This window comes from Nicotiana sylvestris, chromosome 4 (assembly GCF_000393655.2).
Source record: "Nicotiana sylvestris chromosome 4, ASM39365v2, whole genome shotgun sequence".
NCBI lineage: Eukaryota > Viridiplantae > Streptophyta > Magnoliopsida > Solanales > Solanaceae > Nicotiana > Nicotiana sylvestris.
Window position 1 is genome coordinate 142,487,982 of NC_091060.1, and position 5,749 is coordinate 142,493,730.

Sequence of the window (5,749 nt, forward strand, 5' to 3'; positions counted from 1 at the left end):
TCGACTGCCCACTTGTCCAGTCGACCTGAAAGTTCAGGTTTGTGAAGGATATTCCGCAGGGGAAAGGTTGTCACCACTGCTATCGGATGACATTGGAAATAAAGACTAAGCTTTCTAGCGGCGACTACGAGAGCTAAGGCCAATTTTTCAAGATATGGGTAGCCACTTTCCGCTCTCGTTATAATTTTACTAACATAATAGATAGGAAATTGCATACCTCCATCCTCACGGGCTAAAATGGCACTTACTGCTACCTCTGAGACCGGTAAGTAAATCGACAACTGTTCGCCTTCCTCCGATTTTGATAATAATGGAGGGCTCGATAAATACCTTTTCAAATCCTTTAGAGCCTACTGGCATTCCGGAGTCCATTCGAAGTTATTTTTCTTTTTGAGAAGTGAAAACATTTCTTCGAATACCTAGAAATAAATCTGCTTAAAGCGACCAGTCTTCCTGTCAACCTTTGAACCTCTTTCACGGTTGACAGCTGGTCAGGGATGTCCTCGATGGCTTTAATTTTATCAGGATTGACTTCAATCCCTCTTTGTGACACCAGGAACCCAAAAAACTTACCGGAACTGACTCTGAATGTGCACTTTTGGGCTTAAGATTTATGTTGTACTTCCTTAGGATGTCAAAAGGTTTCTTGCAGGTGTTTAAGATGATCACGTGCATTCCAAAACTTAATCAGCATATCATCTATGTAAACTTCCATGGTTTTTCTTATTTGTTTCTCAAACATTCTATTTACAAGCCTCTGATAAGTGGCTCCGGCGTTCTTAAGCCCAAAATGCATCACATTATAGTAATATGTGCCAAAGTTCGCTATGAACGAAGTTTTTTCCTAATCCTCCGAGTTCATCTTGATTTAGTTGTACCCGGAGTAAGCATCGAGGAAACTCATCAACTTGTGCCCGGTCGTCACATCAGTCATTTGATTAAAGTTTAGCAATAGGAACGAGTCTTTTGGGCACGCCTTATTTAGATCCTTATAGTCTACGCACATGTGAAATTTATTCTTCTTCTTTGGAACTACCACTATGTTAGCAAGTAGTCAAGATAATTTACCTCTCGGATTGAATCGATATCAAGCAAACGAGTTACCTCTTCTTTGACAAATTTGTTTCTGACCTCGGCAATAGGGCATTTTTTCTGGCTCACCGGAAGGATGTTAGGATCTAGGCTTAGTTTATGCATGACTACGTTTGGCAGGATATGTCGCGCCCCTTTTTTTCTCGCAAAATCGGGTTTCGACATTGACAACTCTTTTAAGGAAGGGTTTTAAAAGAGAAAGTCGCCACCTAACGCATTAAGGTTCTTAGGGCACCTATTTGCAGATAACTCTGGATTAACTAGTTGTGTCACCAAAGATCATGTAAGGGCTCAAATTACCTTGAGAAGAAGGTGTTAGGCACTCCTTGAGGTCCACAACAGTGGATCCCAGCCGAACTTGAATTATATGAATTAGTCTAAGAGAAGGACAAATAAATGATTGATTTTAAAACAAAGATGGGGGGATCCTAAGTTTTTTAGCCTAAAGGATCACCCCGTGCAACATAAATAATACTTCGTAACTCCCTCGAGATAGGGTGTTACTCATATTATTCAGCGGGCACAAACTATCATCTCCTGCTACCCGATTACTAACTTTAAGTTGTTTACCTAAAGTGCACTAGTCAATTCCAAGTCGTATCCTACGCGTACACTACCCGCCCCATGCCTATTGTCCAGGAGGCATTTGGACATCTATCTCAGGGTGGTTCTATACTTTAACTTAGGTTTCTCAAAAATGAAAAATACTAGGCGACAAAACTTTTTGAACTTTCACTTATAAGCAAATAAGGGCTCAAGTTGGCCTCCGCACTTAGACAACAAATGCACGCAAAACCTGATTAACGAAGATAGCTATAAATTTTAACAAGTTAAAGTTACATAAACCTATAGGCAGGATCTCTATGTGAATTTGGATTTAATGAGCGGGCAGTTTACAATCTCTGAAACCTACATGGTTGCCTACTGATTACAGGTATAAGATATTAAACCTATAGACATGATATCTAGGCATTTTATGCAGTAACTAATAATGGTAATCACAGGATTATGTTCAGAATTGGTTAATTGAGTCATATATGCATGGTTTCTAGTGATGATAATTAGCACAACATTGAAGAATATTAAAGAAACGAGTAGGACAATTAATCAAACTGATTCAAACCCTGTAGGCATGAGTTCTATAATTGAAACTGATTTTAGATCCTATAGGCGTGATTTCTAATAAGTAGGTATAGAACATATTTTAACCAAATGAAGAATCTATAAGCAGGATGGATAACATATAAGAATTGAACATTTTGAGCATAACAATATACCTATACGCAAGATTTCTACAATACCTGAAAAGTAACACGTTTTGAGCAAAGATAATAACTAACTAATGAACGTGTTTGAACATAATAACATATGTTAACTAACTAATGAACCTATAGTAGGACCTCTACCCATTTTAGTGCAAATATAGGATAAAAGCCCCTTCCCCAATTTCACTAATACCCCAAAATGTTATTACCAAAATTATTACAAACCCAGAATGAATAGAATAAATTACAAAGTAGAATAGCTATAGGGAGCCTATAGCAGGCCCAAAGGTACACCTGGTCAGGCCAGGCCTTCATTCTCACAGTTCACAATAGCCCCAAAATCATATGTTCATGGACATAAGGCAGCCAAGACTTGAGGGATTCCCCCAATGGTCTAAAAACAGAGTTGAGCATATAGAACCAAGACCCTAGTGTATCAGAGTTCCCAAGGGCTTCAAGAACCCCGGGCAGTACTCACACTAGGGAGGTTAACAGAGATAACTCAAAGGAGAAACTAAGGACCAAGCCCTAGTGTGTCAGAATTTAAAAGGGTCTCAAATGAACCCTGAGCAGTGTTCACACTAGGGAGGTCAAAGGACAGAACCTAAGTAGCCTTGGCTTTCAGCCGGCTAAGAATGAGATTCAAAGAACTTAGGTGACAGGTGAAAGAAAGGACCAAAATTGAGAAATAGGAATTGAAGAGTTTAAACAGACACAACCAAATTGAGCAAGCCAGGCAGATAGTTGATTAAAAGAACAAGCTTAATGTAAACTGAGAAACGGGTTCAACACTTAGCACAGAAGCAGTCACATGCTAAAAGAAAAATTTGAGACATGATTAACAAAGATTACTGTTCACAGGTGCAAAATAGGTCGAAACATAGTTGAATTATGCTAAATACACAACCTAGTATTATCAAGAGAACAGGACAACATTGTGATGAGCCAAATAATCATAGAGAGAACATGGTATCATATTAGCAAAAGGGTGAGGTTACAATCATAAATTAGGACACATATGCAAGCTATTACTCAGAATAGAAGGTAAAATCATGTCAAATAGCAAGCATAGGCATTCAAGCATTGTTATAGTAGTCTAATTAGCAAAAGATGATCCAGTTTGTATCAAAGGTTTAGCCTAATATCTCAAAGTACTGATTCAAACATGATGAGACAACTATTCCAAATCACAAGCAACTACTAGAGGGATATTTGAGTAACACCATAGCAGAAGGCAAATTATGACTAACAATGAAGGCCATAATACAGGTTACACAAATGTGAGGCATCCATTAGAGGGATTCAAGACAAATTAAGTAAGCATGTTCATGAGCATTCAAGAGTTTAACATACTAACTGAATAAACCTCAAGAGAGTCCAGATTAATTAGGCTAGGAATAAATAACTTCAGAACTGGTAGCATTAGGACCAGTTAAGTGTTAGAGAGACTAAAACATGTGGAGTTGATAGAACAATACCTAACGGAACTCAGAAACATATTGAACCATAGATTCATAAGTAAGAACACATGCAATTCAAAGACATGTAATAATGAAATTTCTAAAGTCAAGTGACTCACCAGTTAAGCAAAAATGCACAAAAATAAGAGAAATCCACAATATTCTGAGTAGCAAGATCCTAGAACTAAATGGCCTTCGCTTCCAGCCGGTCAAAGTCAGAATATAGAATGTAAATCAGAGTAAAGCTTTATATTTAGTGAAGCTACCGAGTTCCAGAAAGTCTGTGTAAAGGGAATGGGGGAAGGGATTTATATAGTGATAGAAATTAACAAGTAAACATGAAAAACAAATTATTTAGACACAAATAAGGAAAAAATAATCTGGAATCAATAAAAATCTGTTTTAGAGCACAAATCAAAGGGGTTCAGTAAATCAATAAAGAAAACATACAAATAACACCAAAAGTACCAAAATCATTTAGAGTCAAATTTAAGGCAAAGAATAAAGTAGAAAATAGGAAAACATAAGAAAAAAGAGTAGTCAAACATAGAAAAGGAAAGTATCAGTTAAGAATCGGTAAGGAACAAAGGAAAACTCAAACCCTAGTTGGCAGAAATCAAATATTGGCCGAAATCTCGGCTAATCAGACCCATATAGCCATGGTCGTGAAGTATATGGACGAGATTCATGTCCAGATTCAAGCGGTCAAAAGGGAAATGGCCGAAATCCGGGATATAGTACTTGCCATGTTTAGGCAAGTACAAGGAGATAACATATATTCGTAGGAGATGGCGATATAACACATAAAAGGTAAGAGAATCATGGAAAAATCCATGGTCGAGACGGATTCAGAGAGGTTTTTTGAGAGGCGGCTAGGGTTTCTGAGAGAGAGAGAGAGAAAGAGGTGTTTGAAGGCAGTGGTTGAAGAGAAATAGGGATTAAGGCTTAGGGTGAGGGTATATAAGGAAATGGGGGAGGGGGGAGGTGCTGTGAGCCGTTGATCACTTTTGATCAACGACCAGGATTTGAAGAGAGTTGGGTCGGTTTTGGACTGAGTTGGGTTGCTTAGGATTGGGCTGGGGTTATTGGGCTAGTGTATTAGGTAATTGGGCTGGGGGTTGGTCCGAAAATAGGTAGAATTTAGGTTAGTCTTTAAATACCCAATATTTAATAAATAAATAATTTATAAAAGCAATTAATAAATAAAAAAATATCATTTGTGCACTAAAATTATTAAAAATAATTAATTAACATTATAAAAATATAAAAATTCATTTTCTGCATAAATAATGTAATTATACATTAATATGGGTTATTTTTACAAAAATGTGCAATTAGCCCTAAAAATGAAAATGTAATTATAAAAAATACACTAAAAATATTTAAAACCTTAGGTATAAATGATAAGTTAAGATAATTAAATCATCATAAAATAATTTGGAAGATAATTATTGGATATTTATATATAATAAAAATGTAGAAATAAATTGGTTTAAAGTCTTTAAAAATTATGAAAAATTATAAAAAAAATATTTGTGTATTCTTATAAATCAAATGATGATGCATATGAACTATCTTGAAAGTATATGTATATATATTTAAAATATGAAGAAAAAATTGGGTATCAGCAGGATACCTGTCATATCTGCATGCGACCACGCAAAACAGTCAACGTTAATTAAGAAATTCAATAAATCTTGACCTGAACTTGGGGTTTAGTCCTGTCCCTAAGTGGAATTTCCTCTCCAAGAATTTCTCAAAATGATGCGACTTGCTCGAGTTCCTCCGCTGTAGATTTGGTTGCGTCCGTCTCTTCTGGTACTTGAAAATGTTTTGGTACCTGATAGGATTCAGACGACTCCTCCCCCTGTTAACTTTGTTTTGCTCGAAAGCAGGCGCCGGTTCCTGTAATTGCTATGACACATGCTCATT